At 38.7% G+C, this 15,577-nt stretch overlaps 1 protein-coding gene across 6 annotated transcripts in view; it reads right to left on the bottom strand.

Moving 5' to 3' along the window:
• AP4S1 (adaptor related protein complex 4 subunit sigma 1) overlaps positions 1–15,577 on the bottom strand; it is a 75,657-nt gene that overhangs the window by 51,057 nt on the left and 9,023 nt on the right. For 4 of the 6 annotated variants that reach the window (XM_057544694.1, XM_057544693.1, XM_057544695.1 and 1 more), the window contains exon 2: positions 7,515–7,601. The exons of the other annotated variants lie outside the window; for them this stretch is intronic. The gene's annotated coding sequence lies outside the window, so the exon portion shown is untranslated. The remainder of the gene's footprint in view (positions 1–7,514; positions 7,602–15,577) is intronic. 6 annotated transcript variants of the gene reach the window in all.

Below are 15,577 nucleotides of genomic sequence, written 5' to 3'. Positions count from 1 at the left end.
AATGAGCACCTAAATCATTTGGGGAGCATATTAAAATACAGAATCTGATTCAGTATGTCTGGGGCAGGGACCATACTCAGTGCATCAAAGTATTAAAGACTCATTAAAGTACACACATACAAGGTCATGAAGTCTGCCTTTCTGCTTATGAAATCATATCAAATAACACCAACTGAGTGCTCACTAGGTACAAGACAGTAAAGGAAGAGAGTAAACAGAAACACAGGTATTACAGGTAATTTCTTTCATTTGGTCATGGATCTTAATCTATACTGTGCTGGATAAGAGGGCAATTTGGCTTGACATGTCACCCCACAGATCCTCAGGTTCATCCAGTTGATCTGACTGGCTTGGGTGGCAGCCCCATCCCTCATGGCCCCAGGTAGTCTCTCTCAAAGTTGTACATATATTGGAATACAGTGATGTTTCCAAGAAGCAGAGAATCATTCTTTTGCCAACGATTTACCAGTAGCTGACGAGAATATTTTGAAATATCAAGAAATTACAACAATGCATTTAGACCCTTATGTCACACCATACACAAAAATTAACTCAAAATAGATCATAGACCTAATTGTAAGAGGTAAAACTATAAAACTTTTAGAAGAAACAGATTTAAGAGCAAATGCACAATCCATAACAGAAACAAAAATTTTTGACGAACTGGATTTTATCAGATTGAAAAACTTATACTTTAAAAGATACCATTAAGAAAATGAAAAGTCACAGACTGGGAGAAATTATTTGCAAATCATATATCTGATAAAGGACTTGTATCTAGAATATATAAAAGACTTTTAATAGGAAGACATGCATCACAATTAAAAAATAAACAAAGAGAACCTACTGTATAGCACAGGGAATTATATTCAATATCTTGTAATAACCTATAATGGAAAAGAATCTGAAAAAGAATATATATATATATATATATATATATATATATATATATATATATGGACTTCCCTGGTGGTCCAGTGGTTAAGAATCCATCTTGCAATGCAGGGGACACCTGTTCGATCCCTGGTCGGGGAACTAAGATCCCAGATGCCTCAGGGCAACTAAGCCCGCGAGCTGCAACTACTGAGCCCACAAGCCACAACTAGACAGAAGTCCGCACACTGCAAAGAAAGATCCCGCATGCCACAGCTAAGGCCCAATGGAGCCAAAAATAAATAAATTAAAAAAAAAAAAAGAATACACACACACAAACACACACCAGAAACATCGCTGAACACCTGAAACACTGTAAATCAACTATATTTCAATAAAAAAAAGAACAATGGATCTGAAAATACATTTGAACAAACAGGATATATGAATGGCTAATAAGCACATGAAAAGATGTTCAACATCATTAAACCTTAGGAAAATGCAAATTAGAACTATAACAAGATACCACTTCACACCCACTTGAATGGCTATAACAAAAAGTGCAGAAAATAACACGTGCTGGCCAGGATGTGAAGACACTGGAACCCTCATATGGTACTGGTGGAAATGTAAATGTTACAGTCACTTTTTTTTTTTAATTGAAGTCTAGTTGATGTACAATATTATATGTTACAGGTGTACAGTATAGTGATTCACAATTTTTAAAGGTTATACTCCATTTATAGTCATAAAACATTGGCTATATTTCCTGTGTTGTACAATATATCCTTGTAGCTTATTTTATACATACTAGTATGTACTTCTGAATCCCCTACCCTTATATCGCCCCTCCCCACTTCCCTCTCCCCACTGGTAACCATATCTGTGAGTCTGTTTCTTTTATGTTATACTCACTAGTTTGTTGTATTTTTTAGATTCCACATATAAGTGATAACAGAGTATTTGTCTTTCTCTGCCTGACTTATTTCACTTAGCGTAATAACCTCTAGATCCATCCACATTGTCGCAAATGGCAGAGTTTCATTTTTTTAATGGTTCAGTAATATTCCATTGCATATACATATACCACATCTTCTTTATCCATTCATCTGTTGATAGACACTTAGGTTGCTTCCATATCTTGGCAATCGTAAATAATGCCGCTATGAACATTGGGGTGCATGTAGTTTTTCTAATTAGTGTTTTTATTTCTTTCGGATATACACCTAGGAGTGGAATTGCTGGGTCATATGGTAGTTTTATTTTTAGTTTTTTGAGAACCCTCCATACTGTTTTCCACAGGGACTGCACCAGTTTACATTCTCACCAACAGTGTATGACAGTTCCCTTTTCTCCACATCCTTGCCAACATTTGTTATTCGTGTTTTTTGATGATAGCCATTCTGACAAGTGTGAAGTGATATCTCATTGTGGTTTTGAGTTGCATGTCTCTGACAATTAGCAATGTTGAGCATCTTTTTCTTGTTCCTGTTGGCCATCTGTATGTCTTCCATGGAAAAATGTCTTTTCAGGTCTTCAGTGCATTTTTTAATCAGGTTGTGTATTTTTTTTATTGAGTTGTATGAGCTGTTTATATATTTTGGATATTAACCCCTTATCAGTCATATCATTTGCAAATATTTTCTCCCATTCTCTGGGTTGTCTTTTCGTTTCCTTTGCTGTGCAAAATTTTTAAGTCTAATTAGGTCTCATTTGTTAATTTTTGCTTCTATTTTCTTTGTTTTAGAAAACAGATTCCAAACAATATTGCCACAATTTATGTCAAAGAGCATTCTGCTTATGTTTTCCTCCAGGAGTTTTATGGTTTCTGGTCTCAGATTTAGGTCTTTAATCCATTTTGGGTTTATTTTTGTATATGGTGTTAGAGAATGTTCTAATTCAGCGGTCCCCAACCTTTTTGGCACCAGGGACTGGTTTCGTGGAAGTCAATTTTTCCACGGATGGGGCAGGGGGCAGAGACATGGTGGTTCAGGCAGTCATGCGAGAGATGGGGAGTGGCATATGAAGCTTTGCTCGCTCGCCCACCGCTCACCTCCTGCTGTGTGGCCTGGTTTCTAAGAGGCTGTGGACTGGTACCGGTCCATGGCCTGGGGGTTGGGGACCCCTGTTCTAATTCATTCTTTTACATGTAGTTGTCCAGTTTTCCCAGCACCACTTATTGAGGAGACTGTCTTTTCTCCATTGTACATTCTTGCCTGGTTTGTCATAGATTAATTGACCATAAATGCATGGGTTTATTTCTGGGATCTATATTTTGGTCCATTGATCTCTATGTCTGTTTTTGTGCCAGTACCATACTGTTCTGATTACTGTAGTTTTATAATATAGTCTGAAGTCAGGAAGTGTAATTCCTCCAGCTCTGTTCTTCTTTCACAAGATTGGTTTGGCAATTCAGGGTCTTTGGTATTTCCATACAAAATTTAAAATTATTTGTTCTAGTTCTGTGAAAAATACCATTGGTATTTTTTAAAAATTATTATTATTTTAATTTCTTTCTTTTTTTTTGGTTGCGTTGGGTCTTCGTTGCTGTGCACGGGCTTTCTCTAGTTGCAGCCAGCCCATTGGTATTTTTATAGGGATTGCACTGAATCTGTAGATTGCCTTGGGTAGCATGGTCATTTTAACAATATTGATTCTTCCAATCTAAGAATACAATGTATCTTTCTGTTTGTGTCATCTTCAATTTCATTCATCAGTGTCTGATAGTTTTCCAAGTACAGGTCTTTTACCTCTTAGGTAGGTTTATTCCTAGGTATTTTATTCTTTTTGATGTGATAAGAACTGGGTCTTCTTTTTTTTTTTTTGGCCATGCCACATGGCTTGTAGGATCTTAGTTCCCCGATCAGGGATCGAACCCGCACCCTCAGTGAAAACACGGAGTCCTAACCACTGGACTGCCAGGGAATTTTGATGTGATGATAAATGGGATTGTTTCCTTAATGTCTCCTTCTGATAGTTCATTGTTAGTTTATAGAAATGCAACGGATTTCTGTATATTAATTTTGTATCATACATAAATGATACAGCCACTTTGGAAAACAATTTGGCAGTTTCTTAAAAAGTTAAAGATGGGGCTTCCCTGGTGGTGCAGTGGTTGAGAGTCTGCCTGCCAATGCAAGGGACACGGGTTTGACCCCTGGTCTGGGAGGAACCCACATGCCGCGGAGCAACTAGGCCCGTGAGCCACAACTACTGAGCCTGTGCGTCTGGAGCCTGTGCTCCGCAACAGGAGAGGCCACGACGGTGAGAGGCCCGCGCACCGCGATGAGGAGTGGCCCCCACTCGCCGCAGCTAGAGAAAGCCCGCACACAGAAACGAAGACCGAACACAGCCAAAAATACAAAATAAATAAAGTGTAGAATTAAAAAAAAAAAAAAAGAATACTAGAAACAAAAACATTTCTAACAGCGTCAACATTATCATTAAAAAAAAAAAAATGTTAAAGATGAACTTACCATATTATCCAGAGATTCTACTTCTAAATATATACCCAAGAGAAATGAAAACATATGTCCACAAAAATAATTTGTACATGAATGTTCATAAACGCATTACTCTTAATAGACAAAAAGTAGAAACAAACCAAATGTCCACCAGCTAATGAATGTATTAAAATAAATGGGGTGTATCTAACGACAAAGGAAAATTATTCAACAGCAAATGAGAAGAAAATACTGCCACATGCTACAAAATGGATGAACCTTTAAAACATTATGTTAAGTGAAAGAAGCCAGATGCAAAATACTATTGCACAATTCTATTAATATGAAATGCCCAGAAAAGGCTAATCTATAGAGATAGAAAGCATATTAGTAGTTACCTAGGGCCAGGAGAGAAAGGTTTGGGGGAAAACGGGGATGGGTTTCTTTTTAGGATGATGAAAATCTGCAAACACTGGATTTATTTGCATGGTAATATTTGCACAACTTTGTAAAGTTACTAAAATAGTACATGTACATGTATATTATACAAAGTTCAGACCTACTATAATAAGCATAAAAGGAAGGAATTATACCAAAATGTATTTTGCTTAAATCTGGATCGTAGGATTAGGGGCAATTTTTATTCTCTATCCTTACTTTGCTTTCTTTCCCAAGTTTTAAGAGATGTCTTACTTTTTGTGTTACACACAAAAAAGTTTGTTTAAAAAATGTTGAGCTGGGCTACCCTGGTGGGGCAGTGGTTAAGAGTCCGCCTGCCAATGCAGGGGACATGGGTCCGAGCCCTGGTCCAGGAAGATCCTATGTGCTGTGGAGCAACTAAGCCCGTGTGCCACAACTACTGAGCCTGCGCTCTAGAGCCCATGTTCCTCAACAAGAGAAGCCACTGCAATGAGAAGCCCACACACTACAATTAAGAGTAGCCCCTACTCACCACAACTAGAGAAAGCCCGCATGCAGCAACAAAGACCCAACGCAGCCAAAAATAAATAAAAATAAATTTATAAAAAATGTTGAGCTGCATTATATAATTTTACAAAATTAGCCAACTGAAAAATAAATGTTTACTTTAATAATGAAGCTATTATTTCACTTATTGTAGCATTTCTAAATGCCATACTTCTTTAAAAATATGTACTCTTTTTCAAAATGGATGTGCTGGACTTCCCTGGTGGTGCAGTGGTTAAGAATCCGTCTGCCAATTCAGGGGACACGGGTTCGATCCCTGGTCTAGGAAGATCCCACATGCCGCAGAGCAACTAAGCCTGTGTGCCACAACTACTGAGCCTGTGCTCTAGAGCCCGAGAGCCACAATTACTGAACCCTTGTGCCGCAACTACTGCAGCCTGCGCGCCTAGAGCCCGTGCTCCACAACAAGAGAAGCCACCGCAAAGAGAAGCCTGTGCACTGCAACAAAGAGTAGCCACCCCTCGCAGCAACTAGAGAAAGCTTGAGCACAGCAACGAAGACCCTTCACAGCCTAAAAGAAAAATAAATAAATAAAATAAAATAAAATTTCTAAAAAAAAAAAAAATGGATGTGCTGAGAGCATCTAATCAGTATGGCCTAACTCAGGAAACATGGAACTAGCAAGTGCTAGATTCTATTTGCCACAGCATGTTGATTCATTCCATAGGCCTCGAAGTTATTTAGCTATTTCTGAATTTCTTCAATGAGAAGCCCGTGCACCGCAACGAAGAGTAGGCCCCACTCGCCACAACTAGAGAAAGCCTGCATGCAGCAACAAAGACCCAATGCAGCCAAAAAAATAAAAATTAAATCTTAAAAAAAAAAAATATATATATATATATATATATAAATCCATATAAGAATGGTTATTTGTACACCAACATCATTAATCCTTAGGAAAATGCAAATTAAAACCACAAGATACCATTTCACACCCCTTTAAAACGCATACATAATAATAGCAGAGACAAGCTGGAAGTTTTACCAAAACGGATGGGTGTTGTATTTTTGGAGATGTTCAAGTATCAGACTTTCTATCTTAAATAGGGTGCGGGGGAGGGGGGGTGGTGAACTGAGGAATTTTTAAGGTCTTTACAGCAATATGATTGAAGCAGGGGAGAAAAGCCATATTTCAAACACTGAGGATGAGGAGTTTATATACTATAAATAGACCATTACGTTGTCTGTCCGAAAGTACTTGTTTTATTTTTATTCATTAGTCATTTATGTGTGTGTGGAGTGGGGGATGGAGGGATTGAGAATAGACTGTCCATTAGTCATTTGCCAAAGAGGTGCTTTGGGAGCTGTGGTGGTGGGAGCTGTGCAGTTTAAAGCTACAAAATCTTAAAGGCTCAAGTTCATAGAGTCTGTTCTTATTGTTGTTATCTTACCTTCCACTCTTCTTAGAATAGAAAAGCTGCTTTCGGGTAAGTAACCGGACTCAACCTTCCCTTAACTACACACAACGGAGATAATGACAGGTATCTTTCAAAATCAAAATAAAAATTTTTCTTCTAAAATTGTATTCTTTTTGGTTTTAATGTCAAGGGTAACTTATTTTGAAATTTAAAATAACATTAAAAAGGGGAACTAAATGTTTACTGTGACAAAACATGGGCATGGGCCATTAGTGAAGAAACACTTCTGGTGGTAAACCTTATTCCAAATTGTTTGGTTAATTAGCCATACAAATTAAATATTTGTGCTTAGCGACTAAAACTCTTCATCGAATTTTTGGATTAACAAAGATATCTAATATCTTAATTTTAGAGAAGAGGAAGCAGGGACCAAGAGATCTAGGGGTCTTATGGATGGGCTCCTCCCAGGACTTGCTATTGTGATGTTACAACATGTCAATAAGGAAGAACTCCAGCAGAGAAGTAGGATTACTATGTATTACTTCCCTTTCCTATAAAATGGAGTATCAAGTTACCTCTCAGATTGAAAATACTTCAAACAAAATGTTTTGGATTTTGATAAATTTAACTCTGTATTTCTTTTTTTCGTTAATATTTTATTTATTTATTTATTTATTTATTTATTTTGGCTGTGCTGAGTCTTAGTTGCGGTGGCACACAGGATCTTTTAGTTGTGGCATGTGGGCTTCTTAGCTGTGGCATGTGAACTCTTAGTTGTGGCATGCATGCGGGATCTAGCTCCCCAACCAGGGATTGAACCCAGGTCCCCTGCACTGGGAGCGCGTAGGCTTACCCACTGGAACACCAGGGAAGTCTCAACTCTGTATTTCTTAAAGTAGGTTTTGTCAATTCTTGTTGGACATCTGATTTCCAGTGAAAGCTGTGGAAGACATATGGAGATAGGTTATTCTCATATATTTTTCCCTCTTCCGAAGAGTAGTGATCTCCTAATAGCTTTGCACTAGGACTCAAGTGATAAGCCTGTAAGCACTTTTACAGGGTCAAATACAATGTTACAGATTTTTAAATTCAAATCAAACTAAAGGAATTGAGAATTAAAATTTGATTTGCTAATGGCTCCTATAGTTTTATGCCAAACAAAGAAGAAACAAACAAACAAAACCCAACTGGGATTCAGAGGTATCTCACTTTATACAAAAGTCTATAGACTTCCCTGGTGGTCCAGTGGTTAAGACTCTGCGCTTCCACTGAAGGCGACACGGGTTTGATCCCTGGTTGGGGAACTAAGATCCCACATGCCACGTGGCCAAAAAAAAAAGTCTATAGAAGTATAAAGTCTATAAAAAAGTTGACTATAAATTAAAATGCAATACCCAAATTATGGAAAATGTTTCTATAAAACCATCACTCCATAGTTTACCTGCAATTAACATGTTTCAACATTATACAGTCTTTCACTTTAATGTTCACATTACCTGGGGGGAAAAATTAGTAACCATGTGGAATTTTTCCTAAAAAATATGTAAGAAAATAATCCTACAGGGGGGTGGAATCAAGATGGCGGACTAGGAGGACGCGGAATTTGTGTCTCCTCACAACTAGGGCACCTACCAGGCACTGGTGGGGGACCACAGACACCTAAGGGGACGGGGAGGAACCCCCAGCAACTGGGTAGGATGTGGGCTGTGGGGGGAGTGAGGGGGAGGAGAAGTGGAGGCGGCATGCGACTGGCACCCCTGAGGGGCAGCTGGGGGGAGGGGAAGGGATCCCACGTCCCAAGGGGAAATTGGGGAACCACTGGGAGGGCAGAAGATCAAAAGGGAGCGTGGCCAGGTTTCCCTGCCCACTTGGGCCCCCAGGAACCTGCTGAGGTCCCAAGCCTGATCCTCTGCCCACCTAGGCCCCCTCCAGCAGTGCAGGTCCTGAGGGAGTGGGAGGGTGGGAAGGAGGAGCAAAAGTAAAGTCCGGACCTATGGGACTGGCACCCCTGAGGGGGGGCTGCGGGAGGGGAGGAGTTCCTACACACAGTGGGACCCATCCATGGTTAGGGGTCCAGCAGCGCCCAGGGAGACCCTGGGGGAGACAGTGTGGGAAGGGTGAAAAGGAACGGAAGAGAACGCTGCCAATGCTTTCCCTGTCCACTTAGGCTCTGGGAACCCTATTGGGCTCCCAGGCCTAATCCTGTGCCCTCGGAGCCTCCCTCCTGCCATGCAGAGCCCAAGCCCCGCCTCTACACCCCCACCCAGGGCACTGCCTCCAAACTCCACAACTCCACACTCCAGAGGCCCTCGTTTCGACATCTGCCTCTCCCCTTCTGTGCAGGTCCTAAGCAGAGGCCCCGCCCCACGCTTGAACGTAACCCGCCTAGGCCACACCTCACGCTCAAACATCACCACCCCCGCCTGCCTAGGTCCCACCCCACCCTAAACCCCGCCTCTGCCTAAGTTCCAACCCCTGACTAAACTCCGCCGCCATAGCCAAGGCTTTATTTTCTTTTTTCTTTTCTCTTTTTTCCTCTTTTAGATTGGGGTTCTGTTTTACCCTGCTGATTCATTGTTGTTGATTCTTTCATATTTTTATTTTTCATAATAAATCTTTTATTTTTCTAATTTTATTTTATTCTTTATACTTTGTTATTGTTTTCTCTTTTTGGCTTGTTCCCCCCCTCCTTTTTTTACTCTTTTTCTGTTGTGGTTTTATTTTACCTTGTTGCAGTTGTTTCAATTATAGTTTTATTTTTCCTAATATATTTTTATCTTTCTAATTTTATTTTGTTTTAAATTCTTTGATATTGTACTGCTCCTTTTTCTCTTTCTTTCTTTCTTCCTTTTTTTTTTTTTGCTGTGCCACAAGGCTTGCGGGATCTTGGTTCCCAGGCTGGAGGTCGGGCTTGAGCTCCTGTGGCAGGAGCTCCAAGTCCAAACTGCTGGACTAACAGAGAAACTCAAACCCCAGGGAATATCAATCAGAGTGACGACTCCCATAGGTCCTCATCTCAGCACCAAGACCCGGCTCTATCTAACTGCCTGTAAACTCCAGTACTGGACGTCTCAGGCCAAACAACCTGTAAGACAGGAAAACAGCACCACCCATTTAAAAAAAAAAAAAAAGAAACGACAAAAAAAAAAAGTTACAGATAAGGGAGCAAGGTAAAAACCTACAAGACCAAATAAATGAAGACGAGATAGGCAACCTACCTGAAAAAGAATTCAGAGTAATGATACTAAATATGATCCAAAATCTTGGACACAGAATGGAGAAAATACAAGAAACATTTAACAAGGATCTAGAAGAACTACAGAACAAACAAACAGTGATGAACAACACAATTATTGAAATTAAAAATACCCTAGAAGGACTCAATAACAGAGTAACTGAGGCAGAAGAATGGATAAGTGAGCTGGAAAATAAAATGGTGGAAATAACTGCCAGGGAGCAGAATAAAGAAAAAAGAATGAGAAGAATTGAGGACAGTTTCAGAGACTTCTGGAACAACATTAAATGCAACAACATTTGAATTATAGGGGTCCCAGAAGAAGAAGAGAAAAAGAAAGGGTCTGAAAAAATATTTGAAAAGATTAGAGTCAAAAACTTCTCTAACATGGGAAAGGAAAATAGTCAATCAAGTCCAGGAAGCACAGAGGGTACCATACAGGATAAACCCAAAGAGAAACATGCCAAGACACATATTAATCAAACTATCAAAAATTAAATACAAAGAAAAAATATTAAAAGCCACAAGGGAAAAGCAACAAATAACATACAAGGGAGTCTCCATAAGGTTACCAGCTGATCTTTCAGCAGAAACTCTGCAAGGCAGAAGAGAGTGGCAGGACATATTTAAAGTGATGAAAGGGAAAAGCCTACAACCAAGATTACTCTACCAGCAAGGATCTCATTCAGATTCGATGGAGAAGTTAAAACCTTTACAGATAAGCAAAAGTTAAGAGAATTCAGCACCACCAAACCAGCTTTACAACAAATGCTAAAGGAACTTCTTTGGCAGGAAACACAAGAGAAGGAAAATACCTACAATAACAAACCCTAAACAATTAAGAAAATGGTAATAGGAACATACATATCGATAATTACCTTAAATGTAAATGGATTAAATGCTCCAACCAAAAGACACAGACTGGCTGAATGGATACAAAACAAGACCCATATATATGCTGTCTACAAGAGACCCACTTCAGACCTAGGGACACATACAGACTGAAAATGAGGGGATGGAAAAAGATATTCCATGCAGATGGAAATCAAAAGAAAGCTGGAGTAGCAATACTCATATCAGACAAAAAAGACTTTAAAATAAAGACTATTACAAGAGACAAAGAAGGACACTAAATAAGGATCAAGGGAGCAATCCAAGAAGAAGATATAACAATCATAAATATTTATGCACCCAACATAGGAGCACCTCAGTATATAAGGCAAATGCTAACAGCCATAAAAGGGGAAATTGACAGTAATACAATAATAGTTAAGAACTTTAACACCCCACTTTCACCAGTGGACAGATCATCCAAAATGAAAATAAATAAGAAAACAAAAGCTTTAAATGACACATTAAACCAGATGGACTTAATTGATATTTACAGGACATTCTATCCAAAAACAGAATACACTTTCTTCTCAAGTGCTAATGGAACATTCTTCAGGATACACCATATCTTGGGTCACAAATCAAGCCTTGGTAAATTTAAGAAAACTGAAATCATATCAAGTATCTTTTCCAACCATAACGCTATGGGACTAGATATCAATTACAGGAAAAGAACTGTAAAAAATACAAACACATGGAGGCTAAACAGTATGTTACTTAATAACCAAGAGATCACTGAAGAAATCAAAGAGGAAATCAAAAAATATCTAGAAATAAATGACAATGAAAAGACAACGACCCAAAACCAATGGGATGCAGCAAAAGCAGTTCTAAGAGGGAAGTTTATAGCAATACAGTCCTACCTCAAGAAACAAGAAAAACCTCAAATAAACAACCTAACCTTACACCTAGAGCAATTAGAGAAAGGAGAACAAAAAAACCCCAAAGTTAGAAGAAGGAAAGAAATCATAAAGATCAGATCAGAAATCAATGAAAAAGAAATGCAGGAAACAATAGCAAAGATCTATAAAACTAAAAGCTGGTTCTTTGAGAAGATAGGCAAAATTGATAAACCATTAGCCAGACTCATCAAGAAAAAAGGGAGAAGACTCAAATCAACAAAATTAGAAATGAAAAAGGAGAAGTAACAACTGACACTGCAGAAACACAAAGGCTCATGAGAGATTACTACAAGCAACTATATGCCAATAAAACGGACAACCTGGAAAAAATGAACAAATTCTTAGAAAAGCACAACCTTCCGAGACTGAACCAGGAAGAAACAGAAAATATAAACAGGACCAATCACAAGCACTGAAATTGAAACTGTGATTAAAAATCTTCCAACAAACAAACCCCCAGGACCAGGAGGCTTCACAGGCGAATTCTATCACACATTTAGAGAAGAGCTAACACCTATCCTTCTCAAACTCTTCCAAAATATAGCAGAGGGAGGAACACTCCCAAACTCATTCTATGAGGCCACCATCACCCTGATACCAAGACCAGGCAAAGATGTCACAAAAAAGAAAACTGCAGGCCAATATCTCTGATAAACATAGATGCAAAAATCCTCAAGAAAATACTAGCAAACAGAATCCAACAACACATTAAAAGGATCATACACCATGATCAAGTGGGGTTTATCCCAGGAATGCAAGGATTCTTCAATATATGCAAATCAATCAATGTGATACACCATATTAACAAATTGAAGGATAAAAACCATATGATAATCTCAATAGATGCAGAAAAAGCTTTTGACAAAATTCAACACCCATTTATGATAAAAACTCTCCAGAAAGTAGGCATAGAGGGAACCTGCCTCAACATAATAAAGGCCATATATGACAAACCCACAGCCAACATCGTTCTCAATGGTGAAAAACTGAAACCATTTCCACTAAGATCAGGAACAAGACAAGGTTCCCCACTGTCACCACTATTATTCAACATAGTTTTGGAAGTTTTAGCCGCAGCAATCAGAGAAGAAAAAGAAACAAAAGGAATCCAAATCGGAAAAGAAGTAAAACTGTCACTGTTTGCAGATGACGTGATACTATACATAGAGAATCCTAAAGATGCTACCAGAAAACTACTAGAGCTAATCAATGAATTTGGTAGAGTAGCAGGATACAAAATTAATGCACAGAAATCTCTTGCATTCCTATACACTAACAACAAAAAATCAGAAAGAGAAATTAAGGAAACACTGCCATTTACCACTGAAACAAAAAGAATAAAATACCTAGGAATAAACCTACCTAAGGAGACAAAAGACCTGTATGCAGAAAACTGTAAGACACTGATGAAAGAAAGTAAAGATGATACAAACAGATGGAGTGATATACCATGCTCTTGGATTGGAAGAATCAACATTGTGAAAATGAATATACTACCCAAAGCAATCTACAGATTCAATGCAATCCTTATCAAACTGCCAATGGCATTTCTCACAGAACTAGAACAAAAAATTTCACAATTTGTATGGAAACACAAAAGACCCCGAATAGTCAAAGCAATCTTGAGAAAGAAAAACGGAGCTGGAGGAATCAGGCTCCCAGACTTCAGACTATACTATAAAGCTACAGTAATCAAGACAGTTTGGTACTGGCACAAAATCAGAAATATAGATCAATGGAACAGGATAGAAAGCCCAGAGATAAACCCACGCACATATGATCACCTTATCTTTGATAAAGGAGGCAAGCGTACACAATGGAGAACAGACAGCCTATTCAATAAATGGTGCTGGGAAAACTGGACAGCTACATGTAAAAGAATGAAATGAGAACACTCCCTAACACCATACACAAAAATAAACTCTAAATGGATTGAAGACCTAAATGTAAGGCCAGACACCATAAAACTCTTAGAGAAAAACATAGGCAGAACACCCTATGACATAAATCACAGCAAGATCCTTTTTGACCCACCTTCTAGAGAAATGGAAATAAAAACAAAAATAAACAAATGGGACCTAATGAAACTTAAAAGCTTTTGTACAGCAAAGGAAAACATAAACAAGATGAAAAGACAACCCTCAGAATGGGAGAAAATATTTGCAAAGGAAGCAACTTACAAAGGATTAATTTCCAAAATATACAAGCAGCTCATGCAGCTCAATATCAAAAAAACAAACAACCCAATCCAAAACTGGGCAGAAGACCTAAATAGACATTTCTCCGAAGAAGATATACAGATTGCCAACAAACACATGAAAGGATGCTCAACATCACTAATCATTAGAGAAATGCAAATCAAAAGTACAATGAGGTATCAACCTCACACCAGTTAGAATGGGCATCATCAAAAAATCTACAAATGATAAATGCTGGAGAGGGTGTGGAGAAAAGGGAACCCTCTTGCACTGTTGGTGGGAATGTAAATTGATACAGCCACTATGGAGAACAGCATGGAGGTTCCTTAAAAAACTAAAAATAGAACCACCAGATGACCCAGCAATCCCACTACTGGGCATATACCCTGAGAAAAACCATAATTCAAAAAGAGTCATGTCCCACAATGTTCATTGCAGCACTATTTACAATAGCCAGGACATGGAAGCAACCTAAGTGTCCACTGACAGATGAATGGATAAAGAAGATGTAGTACATATATACAATGGAATATTACTCAGCCATAAAAAGAAATGAAATAGAGTTATTTGTAGTGAGGTGGATGGACCTAGAGTCTGTCATACAGAGTGAAGTAAGTCAGAAAGAGAAAAACAAATACAGTATGCTAACACATATATATGGAATAAAAAAAAAATGGTTCTGATGAACCTAGGGGCAGGACAGGAATAAAGACACAGACCTAGAGAATGGACTTGAGGACATGGGGAGGGGGAAGGGTAATCTGGGACAAAGTGAGAGAGTGGCATGGACATATATATATACACTACCAAATGTAAAACAGATAGCTAGTGGGAAGCAGCTACATAGCACATGGAGATCAGCTTGATGCTTTGCGACCACGTAGAGGGGTGGGATAAGGAAGGTGGGAGGGAGATGCAAGAGGGAGGGGATATGGGGATATACGTTATGCATATAGCTGATTCACTTTGTTATACAGCAGAAACTACCACAAGACTGTAAAGCAATTATACTCCAATAAAGATGTTTATAAAAAAAGAAAAGAGGGCTTCCCTGGTGGCGCAGTGGTTGAGAATCTGCCTGCCAATGCAGGGGACACGGGTTCGAGCCCTGGTCTGGGAAGATCCCACATGCCGCGGAGCAACTCGGCCCGTGAGCTACAATTACTGAGCCTGCGCGTCTGGAGCCTGTGCTCCGCCACAAGAGAGGCCGCGATAGTGAGAGGCCCGCGCACCGCGATGAAGAGTGGCCCCCGCTTGCCACAACTAGAGAAAGCCCTCGCACAGAAACGAAGACCCAACACAGCCATAAATACATAATTAAATAAATAAATAAATAAATAAATTAATTAATTTAAAAAAAAAAAAAACAAAAAGAAAAGAATACTATAAAACTACAGTTATATATTGAAATTATTATTTAAGATCTTCTTAATTAAATAAAGTGTGTCTTGAGTTAAAATGAAGCAGTATTAAAAGCTACATTAACATTTTTCAGTCCTGAAGAGATCATTTAGAAAAGTATGGCTCCATTTTGCAGATCATTGCTTTAAAAGAAACAATGAAACACAAAAATTACTGTATGAAACCTTAATTTGAGGATCAATTTACTCAACCAACAGGATCTTTTTTGTTAGTGACATGGCCACAACTAACTCTAATTCAAATGAGTAATTAATGCTCCTGATATTTG

Source organism: Balaenoptera acutorostrata, chromosome 3 (genome assembly GCF_949987535.1).
Source record: "Balaenoptera acutorostrata chromosome 3, mBalAcu1.1, whole genome shotgun sequence".
In the NCBI taxonomy this organism is placed as follows: Eukaryota; Metazoa; Chordata; class Mammalia; order Artiodactyla; family Balaenopteridae; genus Balaenoptera; species Balaenoptera acutorostrata.
The sequence above is the reverse complement of the archived record's forward strand: the minus strand, read 5'-3'. Positions and strand labels throughout refer to the sequence as shown.